The following is a 23,761-nucleotide window of genomic DNA, read 5'->3' as shown; positions in this document are numbered from 1 at the left end:
GCTGGCAATGATCTTTTCATCTTCTCTGCTGACGGGGGTGGTACCAGGTGATTGGAGGGTGGCGAATGTTGTGCCCCTGTTCAAGAAAGGGAATAGGAACAACCCTGGGAATTACAGGCCAGTTAGTCTTACTTCGGTGGTAGGCAAGTTGATGGAAAAGGTGCTGAGGGATAGGATTTCTGAGCATCTGGAAAGACACTGCTTGATTCGGGACAGTCAGCACGGTTTTGTGAGGGGTAGGTCTTGCCTCACAAGCCTGATTGAATTCTTTGAGCAGGTGACCAAGCAAGTGGATGAGGGTAAACCAGTGGATGTGGTGTACATGGATTTTAGTAAGGCATTTGATAAGGTCCCCCATGGTAGACTTATGGAGAAAGTCAGGAGGCATGGGATAGTGGGGAATGTGGCCAGTTGGATTAAGAATTGGCTAACTGATAGAAGGCAGAGAGTGGTCTTAGATGGTAAATACTCAGCCTGGAGCCCAGTTACCAGTGGCGTGCCGCAGGGATCAGTTCTGGGTCCTCTCCTGTTTGTGATTTTTATTAACGACTTGGATGAGGAAGTCGAAGGGTGGGTCAGTAAATTTGCAGATGATACAAAGGTTGGTGGAGTTGTGGATACCGAGGAGGGCTATTGTCGTCTGCAAAGGGACTTGGATAGGTTGCAGTGCTGGGCTGAAAAGTGGCAGATGGAGTTTAACCCTGAAAAGTGTGAGGTCGTCCATTTTGGAAGGACAAACATGAATGCAAAATACTGGGTTAACGGTAGGGTTCTTGGGCATGTGGAGGAGCAGAGAGACCTTGGGGTCTATGTGCATAGATCATTGAAAGTTGCAAGTCAAGTGGATAGGGCTGTGAAGAAGGCATATGGGGTGTTAGCGTTCATTAGCAGAGGGATTGAATTTAAGAGCCGTGAGGTGATGATGCAGCTGTACAGGACCTTGGTAAGGCCTCATTTGGAGTACTGTGTGCAGTTCTGGTCGCCTCATTTTAGGAAGGATGTGGAAGCCTTGGAGAGGGTGCAGAGGAGATTTACCAGGATGTTGCCTGGAATGGAGAATAAGTCTTACGAGGAAAGGCTGAACATTCTAGGCCTCTTCTCATTAGAAAGGAGAAGGATGAGGGGTGACATGATAGAGGTTTATAAGATGATCAGGGGAATAGATAGGGTAGACAGTCAGAAACTTTTTCCCCGGGTGGAGCAAAGCGTTACAAGGGGTCATAAATTTAAGGTGAAGGGTGGGAGATATAAGGGGGATGTCAGGGGAAGGTTCTTTACCCAGAGAGTGGTCGAGGCATGGAATGCCTTGCCCGGGGAAGTTGTTGAGTCAGAAACTTTAGGGACTTTCAAAAGGCTTTTGGATAGGTATATGGATAAAGGAGAATGATGGGGTATAGATTAAATTGTCCTTGACAGAGGACAAAGGATCGGCACAACATTGTGGGCCGAAGGGCCTGTTCTGTGCTGTATGTTCTATGTTCTATGTTCTAAAATAAGGACACCAAGCCACTATTAATGTTGGGCTGAAATAGCTCAGTTGGGAGAGCGTTAGACTGAAGATCTGAAGGTCCCTGTTTCAATCCCGGGTTTCAGCACTTCCGCTTCCTTATGCGTCCCTTGCCTTGGCTCTGATTTTCCAGTTGCACAATTTACTTTGAAATTATTTACCATACACCAGTGGATTGAATTTGAGAAACAACACAGAGTCATTTGCAGCACAGAAGGTGGTCGTTTGGCCTATCACGTCCATGCTGGCTCTCCCCGGAGCAATCTAGTCAGTTCCACTCACCAGCTCGATCCCTTTCCTCCTGCAAGTTTCTTTCCTTCAAGTATCCATCCAATTTCCTTTTCAAATCATTGATTGTCTCTGCTTCCACCACACTCGTGGGCCAAGTCATTACTACCCACAACATAAAAAAGTTCCACCTCATCAAGGATGGGAAATACTTATATCTTCTATATTCAGCTTATTCTCTATTTCTATGAGAATAAAATGGCAGTCAACATGAAAGGAAACCCAAAAATCTTCGAGCAGCATGTAAATGATAAGTGGGTAGTAAGAGGTTGAGTCGGGCCTATTAGGGAGAAAGAGGATAATATATGCTTAGAGGTGCAGGGCAATGTTAATCTGCTTAATGAGTACTTTGTATCAGTGATCACTAAGGAAGTGGAATTTGACAAAATATCAGTAGAAGTGAAGAGAGTAGAGGCAATGGATAGGGTACAAATTGAGAGAGGGAGGTACTAAAAAGGCTGGCTGTGCTTAGGGTAGATAAATCACATGTTCCGGATGGCTTGCATCCCAGGTTGCGAAAGGAAATGTGGATGCAGATAACGGAAGGGTTCAGTATAATCTTCCAATCTTCCCTGGATATGGGGGAGGTGCCAGAGGATAAACAGTGGCAAATGCGACGCCCTTATTCAAGAAAGGGTGTAAGGACAGTCTGGGTAACTACAGGCTAGTTAGATTAACAGCAGTGGTGGGTAAGGTTTTAGAAAGAATAATCAGGGTAAAAAATCAACAGTCACTTGGAGAGGTTTGAGTTAATTAAGGAGAGTGAGCATGGATTTATAAATGAAAGTTCATGCTTGACTAATCTAACTGCATTTTTTGATGAACTAACAGAGCAGGTTGATGAAGGGAATGCAGTGGATGTTGTTTATATGGATTTTAAGGAAGCGTTTGACAAGGTACCACATAAAAGGGCGGTTAACAAAATTGAGGTTCGTGGAATAGGAGGGTCAGTGTCCAATTGGATAGAAAATTGGTTTAAGGACAGAAAACAGCGAGTCTTATGAAATGGTTCTTTGTCAGACTGGAGGATAGTCGACAGTGGTGTTCCCCAAGTGTCAGTGCTGGAACCACTGCTTTTTTTGCTCAAGATAAATGACTTTGATCTTGGAATACAGAGTAGAATCTCAAAATATCCCGATGACAACAAACTTGGAGGAGTGGCAAACAGTGAGGATGATATGAACTGCCTGCAACAGGACAATGATAGGCCAGCAGAATGGGCAGACAGGTGGCAGATGGAATTTAATAGTGATAAGTGTGAGGTGATGTATTTTGGCAGAAGGAATAGGGAGAGGCAATATATACTTAATGGCACAGTTCTAAAGAGTGTGCTGGAATAGAGGGACTTGGGGTTCATGTGCATCAATCTTTGAAGGTGGCAAGACATATTGCGAGAGTGGTTAGCAAAGTATATGGGATCTTGGGCTTTATAAATAGAGGCATTGAGTACAAAGCCGGGAAGTTATGCTGAACCATTATAAAGCTCTGATTCGGCCCCAATTGGAGTGTTGCTTCCAGTATTGCTTACCACACTTAAGAAAGAATGTGAGGGTCCTTGAGACGATGCAGAGGAAATTTACCAGAATGGATCCAGGGATGGAGGATTTTAGTTACAAGGTTAGGTTGGAAAAGCTAGGGTTGTTCTGCCTGTATCAAACGAGAGTGAGGGAAGAATTGATAGATGTGTTTTAGGCTATGACAGTTTTAAATAAGTTGGCAAGGAAACATTGTTCCCGTTAACTATTGGTACAAAGACTAGGGGACACATACTGAAGGTTTTGGACAGGAGGTACAGGGGGAATGTGCGGAATAACTTTTTTACATTGATTGGTGATGATCTGTAACTCGCTGCCCACGAGGGCGGTGGAAATGGAGATAATCGAGGATTACAAAAGGAATTTGAATGGGCACTTGAAGGAAATAATTTTACAGGGCTATGGGGATCGAGCAGACAAGTAATAACTCGTCTCCACTCCTAGTATTTCTAAATCCCACACATTCACCAGAATGTGAACAATTCTTTCCTGTTTTGTCTCTCTCAGATTTGTAAACTTCACTGTATTGGAGTGAAGTGACATCTACTGGCAAGAAACAAGAACTGCCGTGATGAGATCAGCCATGATTGTATTGAATGGCAGAGCAGACTCGAGGGGCTGAATTGCCGACTCCTGCTTCTAGTTCTTATGTTCATAGAATCACACAGCACAGAAGGAGGCCATTCGGCCCCATTGTGCCTCTGCTGACTCTCTAACAAAAAGATGCAATTAGTCCAACCCCCTGCCTATTTCCCCATAATCCTGGAGAATTTCACTTTGAAATATTTGTCCAATTCCTTTATGAAAGTTATAATTGAATCTGTTTCCACCACCCTGTCAGACAATTCATTCCAAATCCGAATCAGTTACTGGGTTAAAAGATCTCTCCTCACCTCCCCTTGACATTTTTGGCCAATTATTTTAAATCTGTGTCCTCTGGTTACTGACCCCCAGGACATTGGAAACAGTTTCTCCCTCTCTACCGTATGAAAATCCTTCATGATTCTGAACACCTCTATTAAATCTTGCCTTAACCTTCTCTACTCTGAAGAGAACAATCCCAGCTTCACCAGCCTGTCCAGAGAACTGACACCCCTCATCTCTGGGATCATTCTGGTAAATCTCCTCTGAACTGTCTCAGAAGCTTTGATGTCCTTTCTAAAGCCTGGTGCCCAGAACTGGACACATTACTCGAGCTGAGATCGAGCCAGCGACGCCCACATCCCACGAACGAATAAAAAAACGCTCCCTAACCAGTCCCCAATTCTTAAGCATTTATAGACGCTCCCTGCCCAGTGCCCAAATCTTATTCATTTAGAAACGCTCCCTGCCCAGTCTCCAATTCTTATCGATTTACAGATGCTTCCTGACCAGTACCCAATTCTTATCGATTTACAGATGCTTCCTGACCAGTACCCAAATCTTAATCCATTTACAGACGCTCCCTGCCCAGTCCCTAATTCTTATCCATCTACAGACACTCCCTTACCAGTACCCAAATCTTATTCATTTAGAGACACTCCCTGACCAGTACCCAAATTTTATTCATTTAGAGACGCTCCCTGCCCAGTCCCCAATTCTTATCCATTTACAGACGCTCCCTGACCAGTATCCAAATGTTATTCATTTGGAGACCCTCCCTGCCCAGTTCCCAATTCTTATCCATTTACAGACGCTCCCTGACCAGTACCCAAATTTTATTCATTTAGAGACGCTCCCTGCCCAGTCTCGAATTCTTCTCCATCTCCAGACGCTCCCTGCCCAGACCCCAATTCTTATCCATTTATAGACGCTCCCTGACCAGTACCCTAATTTTATTCATTAAGAGACGCTCCCTGCCCAGTCCCCAATTCTTATCCATTTACAGACGCTCCCTGACCAGTACCCAAATTTTATTCATTTAGAGACGCTCCCTGCCCAGTCTCCAATTCTTATCCATCTCCAGACGCTCCCTGCCCAGACCCCAATTCTTATCCATTTATGGACGCGGTTTCGGGAAGCCTCACCGGGAAAGGCTTCACCGTCGCCATCCGCAGGGATACAGATGGGATTGTTCCATGTTATTGTGGCCCGGAGGCCCTGCTCCAGCTGTGTGAGCCCGCAAAGGGCGCGGTCTTCTCGCACTTTGTGAATATCCCGCTCCAACTCCGAACCCGCAGCTCCAGCTCCTGACAGAGCTGTCTCTACTGCGCCTGCGCGCCCCGCTCCTGTAACAGATTGGGCGGATTCTAGGCCGCTGAGCATTCTGGGTACCACACCTGTCATTAATGCTATTCTTTCAGCTGAAAGGTTTTATTACGTACATTTCATGTCCTGGTATCGTCGTGAGTGTTTTCTTTTGTACCTGTCAATGCCTGGGAGGATAGAGTCAGCTTCACTTTGTAGCCATGAGTTTCTGGTGTGAGAAAGTGGTGTTTAACGCAGTATATTTCAGTTTTTGGTCTGTGACTGTGGGTATTATTCAGTACCTGTTTGTTTCTGCTATTGCTCTGTGAGTTTCACCACATATCTTTCAACAACTTGTATGTGAGCATCAGCTTTTGTCTATATCTATCAGTTTCTGAGAAGTGAGAAAGGGTTTGATTCTATCCCTATCAGTTTCTGTTACATGCATGTGTCTTTAATCTGCACCTCCTCTGAGTGTGTCTTCTTCTCTGCACTTGTAGGTGAGTATGTGTTTTGCTTTGTATCTCTCAGTCTTTGAAGTGTGAGCCTGGGTTTGTCCCTAATTTCCTTTTTACCTTGCAGTTGGGATATGAAAGAAAGATTTTTACACGTTACCTGCCAACTGCTGCTAAGTGACTGTGGGTTTCACACTGTAACTGTCAATTTCTTGTCTGGTAATGCGAAGTTTACAGTGCACCTGTCAGTTTCTAGTCTAGGACTGAGTTGGTTTTACTCTGTCCCCAGCATTCGCTGGTATGTTAGTGTGGGGTTCACATTGTGCCTGTCAGTTTCTTGTATGTGAGTGTTGATTTCACTCTGAAAAGAATCATAGATCATAGAATAGTTACAGAACAAAAGGAAGCCATTCAGTTCATTGTGCTTGTGCTGCTTCTCTGCACGAGCAACTCAGCTCATGCCACAGACTCATGTATTCCATGAAGACATGCACTTTTTTCACTTCAGATAATTATCTTTTACCATTTTGAAAGTCATGTTTGAATCAGCCTCCATCACACTCTCAAACAGTGCATATCAGATCTTAACCAATCGCTGTGCAAAATAAGTTTTTCCTCATGTTGCCTTTGGTTCTTTTGCCAGTCACCTTAAATCGGTGTCCTCTGGTTACAGAGCCTTGAATAATATTCCCCATTGCTTTCTCAGCACTGATGGATTGCGAAGCAGGAGACAGCCAGAAGTCCCACTGAGCCGCACTGATCCCGAGCTGGGAATGAAATGAGATGAAGTTCAATCGTTCACAGCGAGATGCTGCAGAGAGATAAGAGTCCCGAATCAAAGTGAGACTTTCTCATAGTTTTGCTGAATTTCATTTCAGCACTCCTTGTACTCTCTGCTCATGAAGCCTTAAAAAAGGGAAAAACAAAATGGCACTCAAACCCACCACCCTGAAATTAAAAGTTTAATGTTCGACTGACTGAACTGTCACTTCTACTCGGTCGCTTATTGGATGGATGCAACTGTATTCTTCAACGCAGGAGTGGCATTCAAATCCTCCCATGGGTCCACATGTCAGACTGAGTTCCATGTTGTAGATTCAAGCAAAGGAAATCTGCTCAGTTCCAAAACTATCAGTGAGGTGAAGCTCATTCCGATCATCATCATCAGAGGTCAGAACTACCTGGTGAAAGAAAACACCCTGAAGAAGGATCCACAGTTATTCAAATGCATCAACAAAGTGAAAAACAAGAAAATCAATGAGCCAATGCAAGCCAAACAACAGAAATGGGAATGGTTTCCTTTCCATACCAGAACCCAGTTCTGTTGTTTTTTGGAGCCAGGCTTCAGTTAAAGTTACAACTTTATATTCCTACTTGGCTCTCTGCACATTTCATTCATTCCAATTTTGTCGACAAGCTCTTTGAATCCAGCCCTCTGGTCCTCAAGCAGGCTCCATATGGAAATCAATTCCGCCTTCTGTAAGGCTGAAACCAATCGACGAAATTAAACTAAAAACACCAACAAAGAAGGGCTTGTCCAGGATTTGAACCCAGGATCTCTCACACATTAATTAATCACTTACCCTAAGCAAGAATCATACCCCGAGATCAGCATGCCACTGATATCAGAACTTCCTTTTAGCTCCTGTGGAATTTCACTGGCAGCCAAAGCCAATCATCCATTTTTTTTCAGATCAAAGCAACATCCTGCAAATTCTGAAATAAAAACAGAAAGTGCTGGAAATGTTCAGAAACTCTGGCAGCATCTGTGGAGAGAGAAACGGAGTTAACCTTTCAGGGCGTTTCCCTTTTGTTTGAGCCATCCTTTCACACTGCTTCTGTCCACCCAATCTCACTTTCTATTCTATCTAGATTCCACCAACTCACCACCTGAATACATTTGTCATGAATTCCTCATATCTTTTAATAATGACAATTTTATATTTCTGGCCTTTGCTTTGGACTCCACCACAAGTGGTATCATGTCTCCATCAACCCAATCAAACGCATTCACTATTTCCTCATATTGCAATGTTTCTTTCACCCTGACAGACTATGGAGTATCTGCTGCTTGGTTGCAGTTCTTGCTTCCTGCCAGTAGATGTCACCTCACTCCAGTACAGTGAAGTTTACAAATCTGAGAGCCACACAAGAAGAAAAATTGTTCACATTTTAGTGAACAAGTCTCTCTATTCCTGCACACTCTTTAGAACTGTGCCATTAAGTATATATTGCCTCTCCCTATTTCTTCTGCCAAAATGCATCACCTCACACTAGTCACTATTAAATTCCATCTGCCACCTGTCTGCCCATTCTGCTAGCCTATCATTGTCTTGTTGCAGGCGGTTCATTTCATCCTCACTGTTTTCCACTTCTCCAAGTTTGGTTTTATCGGCATATTTTGAGATTCTGCTCTATATTCCAAGATCCAAGTCATTTATCTGTAGCAAAAAAAGCAGTGGTTCCAACAGTGACCCTTGGGGTCGAGCACTGTATTCTGTACAATTTTGGTTTCCTTATTTTATATTTATTTAGAGATACAGCACTGAAACAGGCCCTTCAGCCTACCGAGTCTGTGCTGACCAAAAACCACCCATTTATACTCGCCCTGCAGTAATCCCATATTCCCTACCACCTACCTGCACTGGGAGCAATTTACAACAGCCAATTTACCTATCACCTGCAAGTCTCTGGCTGCGGGAGGAAACCAAAGCACCCAGCAAAAACCCACATGGTCACAGGGAGAACTTACAAACTCTGCACAGGCAGTAGCCAGAATCAAACCTCGGTTTTTGGAGCTGTGAGGTTGCGGTGCTAACCACTGTGCCGCCCATGACAATGCCACTACGCCATCACTTCCCCTTATCTAAGGAAGGATAGACTTGTCACAGAGGGAATGCAATGGAGATTCACCAGACTAATCCCCTTATGATGAGAGACTGCAGAAACTGGGCCCAAATTCTCTGGAGTTTCAAAGAATGAGAGGTGATCTCATTGAAACTTCCAAAATTCTTACAGGGTGTGACAGGGTAGATATGGATAGGATGTTTCCTCTGTCTAGTGAGTCTGGAAGAAGGGGACACATTCTCAGAATAAGGACAGGCCATTTGAGACTGAGATGAGCAGGAATTTCTTTACTCAGAGGGTGGGTAATCTGTGGAATTCTTTATCCCAGAGGGCTGTGGAGGCCCAATTACTGAACATATTCAAGACAGAAATCAATAGATTTCTAAATACTACCGGGATCAAGGGATATGGAGATAGCAGGGAAAAATGGCAAAGAGGGATATGATCAGCCACGATCTGTTTGAATGGCAGAGCAGGCTCAATGGGCTGATTGGCCTAATGCCCCCATTTCCTATGATCCTATGAATCCCAATAATGTACATCAGACGTTATACCGAGCTATGCATTACATACCAGTTCAAAAATCCCACAGAGATTAAGACTGAAAGATACAGTATCAGTTCCATTACTACAAAGTGAAGGACTTGGAGCTTGCAGACCAGCCCATGTATCAGATTGAAAGTTATGTTTTCATTCACAATAATTTTCACAGAGCTAAATATTGAATACCAATCCACAACTTGTACAGGGCTACCAAATAAAACCTACAACTGTGAAATACAGTTAATCCATATTTTAAATTAAACACAACGCAAACAAATATTCATACATTGAGAGCGGGGAACAGTGAGAGCAGAGTGGAGCATAAAGAGCCCGGGGTGGGGAGAGAGAGAGTAAGCAAGGGTTCACTCAGAGAGCAGGAAACGGTGAAAGCGGAGTGGACAGGAGTCCAAGCAAGCTGGAGTTTGGAAACAAAGTGAATAGTGACATCACAGGAAAGCTGCAAGGTGACTGGTTGTGATTAACGGCTGTTAGGGAGTAACTGTAAATAGTTAGTACACCACTGTTCGGGTGGGTGTGTAAATGGCTGGGTTATAGCATTTCAACAACAGGCAGAATAAAAAGAGTATACATTAAGTATTAATAATAAGGGACAAGTGAATCGTTGGTGAGTTTTTTGGAGTAAGGTTTATCTTAACTAGTGAACTGTATTGATTTTTAGTGGGATTTATCAGTACTAGGAAAGTTTTATTTATAATTCTAAGGTGTTGTAGTACTGTTAAGGATTTTTTTAGCAGTAGCAAATGGTCAACTAATGGCAGGGGTGTTTCAACCTTGAGAGTGCACCTCCTGTGATATGTGGGAGCTGCAGGATGCTTCCACTATCTTAGAGAACATTTGTGCCAGGAAGTGCTCTCAATTGTGGCAGCTTGAGCTCTGGGTTTTGGAACTTGAGAGGCAGCTGGTGACACTGCAGTGCATTCGTGAGAAGAGAGCTACATCGATAGCATGTTTATAGATGTGGTCACCCCACAGCTTAAGAGTATGCAGGGAGAGAGGGAATGGGTGATCAACAGGCAGTCAAAAAACATCGAGTAGGTAGTGCAGGACACCCTGACTGCATGACGCTCTCCAACGGGTATTCAGTTCTGAATATGGAGGACAGTGATGCTTCCCTGGGGAGTGCAGCCAGAGCCAAGCCCATGGCACCATGGGTGACTCAGCTGCAAAGGGAGGTACAAGGAAGACTGGAAAAGCCATAGTGATAGGTGATTCAATAGTCAAGGGAACAATCAGGCATTTCTGTAGCCGCAGACATGAATCCAGGAATGGTATGTTGCCTCCCTGGTGCCAGGATCAAGGATGTCATTGAGCAGTTACAGAGCATCCTGAAAGGGGAGGGTGAACAGCCAGCAGTTGTGGTCCACATCGGAACAAACAACATAGGTAGAAATAAGGATGTTGTCCTGCAGTCAGAATTTGGGGAGTGAGGTAAGAAATTTGCAAATGGGACATCAAAAGTAATAATCTCCGGATTACTCCCAGTGCCAAGCGCAAGTGAGTACAGGAATAGAAGAAGACAGATGAATGTGTGGCTGGAAAGATGGTGCAGGAGGCATGGCTTTGGATTCTTGGGACCGGTCGGACGGGTTGCACCTGAACAGAGCTGGGACGGAGTTCCTTGCGGGGCATTTTGCTCGAGCTGTTGGGGAGGGTTTAAATTAGTTTGGCAGGGGGATGGGGACTGGAAGGTAGAGTCAGATGGGACAAAATCAGAAATGAAAATGGAAGGCAGAGAATTAATGGATGAGTCTGGAAGACTGAGGAAACAAAGTTTAGAAAATTAAAAAAGTGTTTGGCAGTGCTCAAGTGTATCTATTTCAATGCAAGGAGTATAGCAAATAAAGCAGATGAGCTGAGGACAGATAGACAGGTGGCAGTATGATATCATAGCTCTGAGAGAAACATGGCTTAAGGAGGGACAGGAATGGCAGCTCAACAGTCTTGGTTACAGGGTTTTCAGACGCGATAGGGAGGGAGATAAGAAAGGAGGGAGAGTGGCAATTTTTGTCAAAGCAACAGTACGGCAGCAATAGAAAGGGATTTTAACCACCCAAACATTAACTGAGATAGTTTTAGTGTAAAAGGAATTGAGGGAGCAGAATTCTTGTGATGCATTCAGGAGAAATATTTTAGCGAATATGTAGCAAGTCCAACAAGAGAGGACGCAGTTTTAGGAAATGAAGATGGGCAGGTGGAAGGAGTGGCAGTGGGAGAGCATTTTGGTGGTAGTGATCATAATTCAGTCAGTTTTAACATAATTATGGAAAGGACAAGGATACAACAAGAGTTAGAGTTCTCAATTGGGGCAAGGCCAACTTTACTAAGCTGAGGAGTGATTTAGCGAAAGTGGACTGGAAACAGGTACTTGAAGGTAAATCAGTGTCAGAGCAATGGGAAGAATTCAAGGGGAGATTCCAGGGGTTCAGACTCAACATGTTCCCTCAAAGAAAAAGGGTGGGAAGGCCAAATCAAGAGCCCCATGGATGTCAAGGAGCTTATGGGTATGATATGGCAGTAAAGGAAAAATTATGCCCGACACAGAGAACTCAATACTACAGAAAGCTGAGAGGTCTATAGAATGTGGAGGGGGGAAATCAACATTGAAATTAGGAAAACTAAGAGAGGCATGAAAGAATATTGGCAATCAAAATCAAGGTAAACACAAAGATGTTTTATCAATACATTAAGAGTAAAAGGATAACTAAGGAAAGAGGAGGGCACAGAAAAGACCATAAAGGTAACCTATATGTAGGGGCAGAAGATGTTGGCATTGTTCTTAATAAATACTTTGCATCTGTCTGCACAAAAGAGGGGGACGATGCAGATATTGTAGATAAGGAAGAGGGGTGTGAAGTATTGGATATGATCAACAGAGGGAGAGAGGACATACTAATGGAATTAGCTTATTTGTAAGTTGATAAATCACTAGGGATGGATGAAATGTACCCCAGGCTGTTAAAAGAAGCAAGAGAGGATATAGCGGAAGGTCTGACCATCGTTTTCCAGACCTCATTGGATACAGGTGTTGTGCTGGAGGATTGGAGGACTGCTAACATTGTACCTCTGTTTAAAAAGGGAGTGAGGGCTAGACCGAATAATTACAGGCCAGTCGGTCTAACCTCAATAGTGGGAAAATTATTGGAATCTATTCAGAGAGACAGGATAAAATGTCACTTAGAAAGGCACAGATTAATCAAGGATAGTCAGCATGGATTTGTTAAGGGAAGATCTTGCCTGAACAACTTGATCGAAATTTTGAAGAATTAACAAGGAAAATAGATGAGGGTAGTGCAGTTTATGATGTGGTCTACATGGATGTAAATGTAGGGGGCATGATCAAGAAGTTTGCAAATGACACAACGATTGGCCATGTGGTAAATAGCAAGGAGGATAACTGTAGGCTGCAGGAAGATCTTGATGGTCTGGTCAGATGGGCAGAAAAATGGCAAATTGAATTCAATCCAGAGAAGTGTGAGGTGATGCATTTGGGGAGGTCAAACAAGGCAAAGGAATACACGATTAATAGGAAAATGCTGAGGGGTGTAGAGGAAGTGAGGGACCTTGGAGTAAATGTCCACAGATCCTTGAAGGTAACAGGACAAGTTGATAAGGTGGTTAAAAAGGCATATGGAATCCTTTTTTTTCGACGAGGTATAGAATATAAGAGCAGGGAGGTTGTACTGTAACTGTATAAATCATTAGTCAGGCCACAACTTGAGTACTGTGTACAGTTCTGATCACCTCATTACAGAAAGGATGTAATTGCCCTGGAGAGGGTACAGAGGAGATTTACGAGGATGTTGCCGGGACTGGAAAAATGCAGCTATGGGGAAAGATTGGATAGGATGGAGCTGTTCTCCTTGGAACAGAGGAGGCTGAGGGGAGATCAGACTGAAATGTACAACATTTTGCGGGGCCTGTATAGAGTTGAAGTGAAGGGCCTGTTCACCTTAGCAGAGAGGTCAGTGACTAGGGGAATAGATTTAAAGTTATTAGTATAAAGATTACAGAGGAGATGAGGAAAAGTTTTTTTTTCAGCCAGAGGGTGGAGGGGGTCTGGAACTCACTGCCTGATAGGGGAGTTGAGACAGAAATCCTCAACTCATTCAAAATGAGTCTGGATATACACCTCAAATGACGTAATCTGCAGGGTTATGCACCAAATGCTGAAAGGTGGGATTAGAATGGGTGGACAGTTTTCATCTGGCACAGACACAATGGGCCAACTGGCCTCTTCCTGTGCCATAAACTTACTTTCATTCTATAAATTACCCAGCTGCTGCAGTGAAATTTGAACTCATGTCTCTGGTCCATTAGTGGAGACTTTTGGATTACTCGTCCTGTAAAGTAACCACAAAATCACCATCCCCCTGGATGAGAGTTTTTACAGGTTTGTAATTTTATTTTCAGATACGGCACTGAAACAGGCCCTTCAACCCACCGAGTCTGTGCCAACCAACAAGCACCCATATACACTAATCCTACATCAATCCCATATTCCCTCCCACATCTTCACACGAGGGGCAATTTACCTAACAACCTGCAATTCTTGGGCTGTAAGAGGAAACTGGAGCACACAGCAGAAATCCACGCGGTCACAGGGAGAACTTGCAAACTCCGCAGAACTGAACCCAGGTCAGTGGAGCTTGAATCTGCAATGCTAACCACTGCGCCACTGTGCCGCCATAATGTGGAGTTCAGTCTACATAAATGGAATTGATAATCTATTTCACTCTGATCATGTATGAGATGTTTTTGGCTGGAAAATAATGCGTATCATGGACAACTGTATTTTTTATTTCCGCAGTCTGGGTGAGTTCTGTCCAGGCATCTAATTTACATCACAGTTTACACTTCATATCAGCATTGCTCAATCTGATACTGTGTGTGATTTTTGGACTGCCAATGATTAGATCAATCTACACTAATGGAATTGATGCTGTATGAGTTTTTGGAATAGTATGTAATGTTTAGGTCAATGTGCACTAATAGAATTGATACTGTATTTCAATTTGATGTTGTATGAGTTTTTAGAATGGTATATAATGTTTAGATCAATCTACATTAATGGAATTAATACTGTATTTCAGTTTGATATTGTATGAGTTTTTAGAATGGTATATAATGTTTAGATCAATCGACACTAATGGAATTAATACTGTATTTCAGTTTGATATTGTATGAGGTTTTAGAATGGTATATAATGTTTAGATCAATCGACACTAATCGAATTGATTCTGTATCTTTCAATTTCACAGCGTGGGTGAGTTCTGAACTGGTATCTAATTTGTGTCTCAGGTTACAATATCTTTCAGCATCTTTGAAACTTTCTCTGTAATGAATGTTGGACTTGTATGTAACTTGTATCTCAGGGTACACTATGGGGATGTTTAAACATCCTTTATAATGAATGGGTGTGAGCTTTGGGTATGATATTTAATTTAAATCTCAGGGTACATCATTAGCTTAGATTCTGTGCCATTCGATCAGTAGCGTGTGCCAATTCTATCTGATATTTTCTTGCTAGCTAAGTCTGCATTATCTTTAGATTGACACATTGTATTTCAATCTGTTAATGAGTGTGATTTTGACCTGGGATTGATGTATCTGACTGTCAGTGGGACTGAATTGGGGCGAAATGGAAACAATTTCTTTTTCTCCTGCTTTGTTTGATTGAAAATGTGTCTCTGGAACTCGGGATCAATGTGAGCCTGACTACTTCTGCAGTCTGAGACTAGGGAACTGATGAACTGTCTATCCCTCTGTACTCTGAGTGATAATGTACCTACTGTGTGTGAGAGGAGTTGGCTGCACTGTTCCTTGTGCCTCGAGTGCAGCAACCATCACATTCATCACAATATCTTCAAATATTTGCCTCTATGAAGAAAAAATATATCTTATAACTCAAGAACAGGTGAGGGGCAAAATATCAAAGAGGTGAATTTAATTTCTCAATTAATAATCATTAAGAACACCCACTAATGAAAACCGGTGTCATTATCTGCCTCCACTGAAGTACTGAAGCTCCCAGCTCCTGTATCACAAGTGTTCTGGGCAGATCCATCCAGACAAAACACTGCATTGGGATCATCCCAACTGCTCTATGCTCTGCACATATTTCCAGCCATCCTGCTTCATATGCACAAATTTTTAAAAATGAAGCCCGATATGTATATCCCTCAATTCATTTCTCCCCATACACTTGTTCATTTGTTCCACCTCCCCTTAAGTGCATCAATACTATTCACCCCAACCTCTCCCTGTGATAGAAAATTCCAGATTCTATCCATTCACTGCATAAATACATTTTTCATGAATTCCTCATTGGTTTTATGAATGTTGATTTTATATTTTTGGCTCTTATTTCAGAAACCACCACAAGTGGAAACATGTCTCCGTGTATTCTATAAAAGTCCTTCACTATTTCCTCACTTTTTTTCATTTGTTCCTGGGACATAAGCATCGTTGGCTATGCCAGCATTTATTGCCCATTACAAATTGCCCTTGACAAAGTGGTGGTGAGCTGCCTTCTTGAGCCGCTGCAGTCCTTGAGATGCAGGAATACCAACAGTGCTGTTTGGAAGGGAGTTCCAGGATTTTTACCCAACGACAATGAAGGAATGGCGATACAGTTCCAAGTCAGGATGGTGTGTGGCTTGGAGAGGGACTTGCTGGTGGTAGTGCTCCCTTGCATCTGCTGCCCTTGTCCTTCTCGGTAGTAGAGGTTCAGAGTTTGGAAGGTACTGTTGAAAGAGCCTTCGTGTGTTGCTGTTGTGCATCATGTAGATTGTACACACTGCTGCCACTGTGCATTCGTGGTGAATGGAGTGAATGTTGAAGCTGCTGGATGGGGGCAATCAAGCAGGCTACTTGAGTGTTGTTGGAGCTGCACTCATCCAGGCAAGTGGAGAGTATTCCATCAAACTCCTGACTGGTGCCTCGTAAATGGTGGAAAGATGTAAAGATGTGGGGAGACAGGAGGTAAGTTGCTCACTGCAGAATTCCTAGCCTCTGACCTGCTTTTGCAGCAAATGCATTTATGTGGCTGGTCCAGTTCAGTTTATGGTCAATGGTAACTCCCCCAATGTTGATGGTGGGGGTTTCAGTGATGGTAATGCCATTGAACATCAAGGGGAAATGATTAGATTCTCTCTTGTTTGAGATGGTCATTGCCTGGCATTTATGTGACGCAAATGTTATTAACCACTTATCAGCCCAAGCCTGGATGTTGTCCAGGTCTTGCTACATCTGGACACGGGCTGCTTCAGTATCTGAGGAGTCATGAATGGTGCTGAACATTGTGCAATCATCAGTGAACATCCCCACTTTCGGCCTTGTGATCCCACTTCTGATAAGTTGTCTTTTGACTTAACTAGAGGCATTTGGGAGCAGCGACGAAGAGCAAACAGAGAGCATGAAAGAATATTGACAAGCAAAATCAAAATGGATCCAAAGATATTTCATCAATACATTGGAGTAAGAGGCAACTGAGGAAAGAGTAGGGCCCATCAGGGTGGAAGATGTGGGTATGTTTGTTAATGAATACTTTACTGTCTTCACAAATGAGGTGGTGATGCATATATTGTAATTAAGGAGAAGGAGTGTGAAGTATTGGACATGATAAACTGAGGGAGAGAAGACGTATAAATGGGATTAGCATCCTTGAAAGTGGATAAATCATCAGGGCCGGATGAAATGTACCCCAGGAGGTTAAAAGAAGCCAGGAAGGAAATAGTGGAAGGTCTGACCATCAGTTTCCAATCCCTGACTGGATACAGGAGTGATGCCAGACGATGGGAGGTCTCGTAACGTTGCAATAAAAGCAAAATTCTGCAGATGCTGGAAATCTGAAATAAAAACTATTAGCGCTGGAAATACACAGCAGGACTGGCAGCATCTGTGGAGAGAGAAGCAAAGTTAATGTTTCTGTTCTGATGAAAGGTCACTGACCTGAAATGTTAACTTTGCTTCTCTCTCCACAGATGCTGCCAGACCTGCTGTGTATGTCCAGCACTTTTTGCTCTTATTGCTAACATTGCACCATTCTTGAAAAAGGAAGCGAGGGAACAATTAAAGGCCAGTCAGCCTAACCTCAATAGTGGGCGAATTATTGGAATTAATTCTGAGAGACAGGATAAACTGTCACTTAGAAAGGCACAGATTAATCAAGTATCATCAGCATGGATTTGTTCAGGGAAGCTCCTGTCTGACGAACTTGATTGAATTTTTTGAAGAAGTAACAATGAGGATTGTGAGGATAGTGCAGTTGATGTGGTCTACATGGATTTTAGCAAGGCTTTTGACAAGGTCCCACATGGCAAACTGGTTAAAAAAACATAAATGCGCATGCGATCCAGGGGAATGTAGCAAGCTGGATACAAAATTGGCTCAGTGGCAGGAAACAAGAAGGAATTGGTTACAGGTGTTTTTGCAACTGGAGGACTGTTTCCAGTGGTGTTCCACAGGGCTCAGAACTAGGTCCCCTGCTTTTTGTGGTATATATTAATGATATGGACATAAATATAGAGGGCACAATCAAGATGTTTGCAGATGACACAGAAATTGTCCGTGTTGTTGATCGGGAGGAGGATAGCTGTACACTGCAGGAAGATATCAATAGACTGGTCAGGTGGGCAGAGAAGTGATAAATGGAATTCAAATTGGACAAGTGTGAGGTGATGCATTTGGGAGGTCAAAAAAGGCAAAGGAATACACAATTAATGGGAGAACACTGAACGGTGCAGAGGAAGTGAGGGACGTTGGAGTGAATGTCCACAGATCCCTGAAGTAGCAGTACAGGTCAATAAGGTGGTTCAGCAGGTATATGGAATCCTTTCCTTTATTAACTGATGTATAAAGTATAAGGGTGACCTGGTATCCATGTCAATAAGTCACTGACAGCTAACATGCAGGTGCAGCACTCAATTAGAAAGGGTAATAGTATGTTAGCCTTCATCACAAGAGGATTTGAGTACAGGATTAGTGAATTCTTGCTTCAATTGTATAGAACCTTGGTTAGACCGTACTTGGAGTACTGTGTGCAGTTTTGCTCTCCTTACTTTAGGAAGGATATTATTGCCATAGAGGGAGTTCAACGAAGGTTCATCAGACTTGTTCCTGGGATGGTGGGACTGTTCTATGAAGAGAGATTGGGAAACTGGGACTGTATTCTCTAGAGTTTCGAAGAATGAGAGGTGATCTCATTGAAACCTACAAAATACTTAAAGGACAGTCAGGGTAGATGCAGCTAAGATGTTTCCCCTGGTTGGGGAGTCGAGAACCAGGGGACGCATTTTCAAAATAAGGGGGAAGCCACTAAGGACAGAGATGAGGAGAAATGTTGTTCCTCAGAGGGTTGTAAATCTTTGGAATTCTGTACCCCAGAGGGCTGTGGAAGCTCAGTCATTGACTATGTTTAAAGCAGAGATTGACAGATTTCTAAATACAAATGACATAAGGGAATATGACGAAAGTGTGGGGAAAAGGACATTGAAGTGGATGATCAGCCATGATCATATTGAATGGCGGGGCAGACTCGATGGGCTGAATGGCCGACTCCTGTTCCTATGTTCCGAACCCCACATGATCAGCGAGGCACAGCCTCAGACCGACTTGTCGGGTGGTGTAAACAGATATCACTGCTTCTGATCTTCACAGAACAGAGAGTGAGATGTAACATTGATCATCAAACAGACTGTGAGAGAATGCAACAGAATAAACCACATGGAGAGACACTGTGGAATAACAAATAGATTTGATTGGAATGTTGAATTCTGATTGGAATGGATAAAACACCAGAAACAACAGATTAAATTGGGATTCTCATCACTATATTGATCTGAGACAGAAAAGCGAAACTGATGGAAAGAAGGGAAGAAGGAAGAAAAGAAAGAATGGAACTGTTCAGTTTTTTTCAGTTTTTCCACTCGCCCATCAAAGCTGGATTAAAAAAAGTTGCAAATAACAGAGAATTTCACCAAAAAGGGAGATTAAACGCTGCAGAAAGCTTGGATCGAAGGATGTCCCAACAGATCACCTGTTTACCTGTCTCCTCACTGGGGGATTTCAATCAGTCAGCAATATTATTCGCTACCTTTTTTTTGTTAATGAACCCAGAACTGTCACTTGGTGTTAATATCTGTGTTCCGACTCCTGAATAATAAAATTGTGAGTTTCTCGATATTTTCTGGACACATTTCCTGCTGAAAGAACTAAGAACTCTTTTCTAATTTACACAATACTATATACACACTCATCAAGCCTCCGAAGCTAGCATCCTTGGTGCTGCTCTCTCTTCTCCCAAACCTCATCTCATGTGACTGTTACATCACCACTCTGACAGTGGGAGGGGTTGATCCCACTGTCTTCAGCATTAACCCTTTCCATCCTTATACTACACCAACAGCTGCCAGTTGAAAATCAACTCAACCCATCAGAGAGAGAGAGAGAGACTGTCAGAGAACTTCCTGCATCCAGTCCTGACCCTGTCACACTCAGCAGATGCTCACCCAGACCCCACTCTCATCAACACTGAACATTTTTACTGAGACACTTCAAATACTGTTTATAAAAGGCAGGAAAGGTCAAAGTTCACACAGTTGTATTGAATGGAACAAAGTTTAATATATTCTGAATTTTTCTTGGTAACCACGAGACATGGGTTTTCTTATTTGGTTACTTTGATTTTTCTTGTCCCTGACTGACAAATATTCCAAACCTCAGATAAACCCAGTTGTGGACGGCACGGTGGTGCAGTGGTTCGCACCGCAGCCTCACAGCTCCAGGGACCCGGGTTCGATTCCGGGTACTGCCTGTGTGGAGTTTGCAAGTTCTCCCTGTGTCTGCGTGGGTTTTCTCCGGGTGCTCCAGTTTCCTCCCACAAGCCAAAAGACTTGCAGGTTGATAGGTAAATTGGCCATTATAAATTGTCACTAGTATAGGTAGGTGGTAGGGGAAATATAGGGACAGGTGGGGATGTTTGGTGGGAATGTAGGATTCGTCTAAATGGGTGGTTGATGTTCGGCACAGACTCGGTGGGCCGAAGGGCCTGTTTCAGTGCTGTATCAAAAATCTAATCTCCCACTTGCGTCATGTCCCAGTCTCGGTTAAAAGCAACACATAATGACACAAACACTCTGCAACGCAGAACACGGTCACACGTTCCTTCAGTGAGATTAATGTCAAGCTGTTTTCCAGGTTGAATGGAACGGTGAACAAATTTCTATCAAAGAAGTTACCTTTGAAATATCAGGACTGAATTTCTGGACAATGAGGAACAGCCATTCCAAACTCACATCCTTCACAAAGGTTGTTTTCTCCTGTGACTGAAATTCATCATGTAACTTGAATTATGTGTTCAAGCTCACAAGACACAGATGTGAACTTCTAAAGCATGTTGCTAATAATGACATAAGGCTCCACTGGGATTTGAACCCATGATCTCCTATCTAATAAACAGGTGTTTTAGCCAACTAAGCTACAGAACCAAATAACAAATGTTTCTACAGTTGAAATCAGAAGAGGGCACTATATTCTCATCCCATTTCTCCACTGGTCACAACATATTTTAAACATTTCTCACTTCCTGATACAGTCAATCATATACTCTATTTTTCCCAGTACTGAGAATGAATGTTTTGGAAGAAAATACATACATTCAATTGTTTCTGAAAGGTTACAGAACACAACATATGAGTAATATTCCCCATTGCTTTCTCAGCACTGATGGATTGTGAAGCGGGAGACAGCCAGAAGTCCCACTGAACCACACTGACCCCGAGCTGAGAAAGAAATGAGATAAAGTTCAATCTTTCACAGCGAGATGCTACAGAGAGAGGAGTCCCGAATCAAAGTGAGACGTTCTCAAACTGTTGTTGAATTTCATGTCACACACTCCTTGTACTCTCTGCTAATGAAGCCCCCAAAAAAGGGAAAAACAGAATGGCACTCAAACTCACAACCCTAAGATTAAAAGTCTCATGTTCGACTGACTGAACTGTCACTTCTACTCAGTCTCTTATTGGATGGATGCAACTGTATGCTCCAATGCAGGGGCAGCTTTCAAATCCTCCCATGGATCCACATGTCAGTCTGAGTTACATGTTGTAGACTTAAGCAAAGGAAATCTGCTCAGTTCCAAATCTATCCGTGAGTTGAAGCTGATTACGATCAACATCATCAGAGGTCAGAACTACCTGGTGAAAGAAAACACCCTGAAGAAGGATCCACAATTCTTCACACGCATCAAAAAAGTGAAAAACCAATAAATCCATGAGTTAATCCAAGACAAACAACAGAAACACAGAAGAATTCCATTCCATACCAGATACTAGTCGTGTTGTTCCTGTATCCAGCTCTCAGTTACTGCTCCACCTTCATACACCCCCTTGGTGATCTGTACATTTTGTTCATTTCAATTTTGTCGACAGGCTCTTTGAATCCAGTTCTCTGGTCCTCAAACAGGCTCCGCATGAAAGTCAATTCCGCCTGCTGTCAGGCTGCAACCGATCGATGACCTTCAACTAAAAACACAAAAGAGAATGGGCTCGTCCGGGAGTTGAACCCGGGATCTCTCGCATATTAACCAATTGTATACCCAAAGCAAGAATCATACCTCTAGACCAACAATCCACTTACAATGCATGTATTTTTAGCTCCTGTGGAAAAGCTGTTCATCCATTTTTTTTCAGATCAAAGCAACATCCTGTAAATGCTGAAATCATAACAGAAAGTGTTGGAAATGTTCAACAGCTCTGGCAGCATCTGTGGAGAGAGAAACACAGTTAACATTTCAGGGTGTTCACCTTTTGTCTCAGCCATCCTTTCAGACTGCTTCTGTCCATCCAATTTCACTTTCTTTTCTATCCACATTCTAACCATTCACTACGTAATTACATTTTTCATGAATTCCTCATTTCTTTTATGAATGACAATTTCATATTTCCGGCCCTTGCTTCGGACACCACCACAAGTGGAATCATGTCTCCATCTACCCAATCAAACCACTTCGCTATTTCCTCACATTGCAATGTTTCTTTAACCCTGACAGACTATGGAGTTTCTGCCGCTTGATTGCAGTTCTTGTTTCCTGCCAGTAGATGCACCTCACTCCAATCCAGTGAAGTTTACAAATCTGAGAGAGACACAACAGGAAATAATTGTTCACATTATAGTGAATGTGTGGGATTTCGAAACACGAGGAGTGGAGACGAGTTATTATTGCATTTTGTCAAAACAAACATAACTTATAATGTTGTGTTAAATCCATCACTCTGTTTTCTTGACTCTGCGAGTGACCTGGAGTCATTGAGTCACTGAGCCATTTGTGGGATAAAAGGAGGCCATTCGCCCCATCGAATCCATGGCGGCTCTCCAGGGAACGATCCAGTCAGTCCCACTCGAATGCTCGATCCCCGTAGCCCTGTAAATTTATTTCCTTCAAGGGCCCATCCAAATTCCTTTTGTAATCATCGATTGTTTCCACTTCCATCACCCTCATGGGCAGCGAGTTGCAGATCATTACCAATCACTGTGTAAAAAAGGTTCTTCCGCACATTCCCCCTGCATCTCTTGCCCAAAACATTCAATCTGTGTCCCTAGTCCTTGTACCAATAGTTAATGGGAACAATTTTTCCTTGCAAACTTATCTAAAACTGTCATAGCCTTATACACCTCTATCAATTCTCCCCTCAATCTCCTTTGATACAGGCAGAACAACCCTAGCTTTTCGAGCCTAACCTTGAAACTATAATCCTCCATACCTGGAACCATTCTGGTAAATCTCCTCTGCATCCTCTCAAGGATCTGCACATTCTTTCTAAAGTGTGGTGAGCAGAACTGGACGCAACACTCCAATTGGGGACAAACCAGAGCTTTATAATGGTTCAGCATAATTCGCCTGCTTTTGTACTCAATGCCTCTATTTATAAAGCCCAAGATTCCATATACTTTGCTAACCACTCTCGCAATATGTCTTGCCAACTTCAAAGATTGATGGACATGCACCCAAGTCCCTCTACTCCTGCACATTCTTCACAACTGTAGCATTGAGTATATATTGTCTCTCCCTATTCCTTCTGCTAAAATACATCACCTCACATCAGTCACTATTAAATTCCATCTGCCACCTGTCTGCCCATTCTGCTCGCCTATCACTGTCCTGTTGCAAACAATTCATATCATCCTCACTGTTTGCCACTCATCCAGGTTTGGTGTTATCGGCATATTTTGAGATTCTACTCTATATTTCAAGATCCAAGTCATTTATCTTTAGCAAAAAAAGCAGTGGTTCTAGCACTTACCCCTGGGGAGCACCACTGTCGACTATCCTCCAGTCTGACAAAGAACCATTTAATATGACTCACTGTTTTCTGTCCTTAAGCCACTTTTCTATCAAATTG

General features: G+C 42.9%; 1 non-coding gene across 1 annotated transcript; it reads left to right on the top strand.

Moving 5' to 3' along the window:
• The first annotated feature begins 1,522 nt into the window (after positions 1–1,522).
• On the top strand, positions 1,523–1,595 carry trnaf-gaa (transfer RNA phenylalanine (anticodon GAA)). Its single transcript has one exon. It is a non-coding gene; the product is annotated as a tRNA-Phe (tRNA).
• Positions 1,596–23,761: the final 22,166 nt, after the last annotated feature.

This window comes from Heterodontus francisci, unplaced genomic scaffold (genome assembly GCF_036365525.1).
Source record: "Heterodontus francisci isolate sHetFra1 unplaced genomic scaffold, sHetFra1.hap1 HAP1_SCAFFOLD_43, whole genome shotgun sequence".
In the NCBI taxonomy this organism is placed as follows: domain Eukaryota; kingdom Metazoa; phylum Chordata; class Chondrichthyes; order Heterodontiformes; family Heterodontidae; genus Heterodontus; species Heterodontus francisci.
Note: the sequence above shows the minus strand (reverse complement) of the source record. Positions and strands in the feature narration are given on the sequence as shown.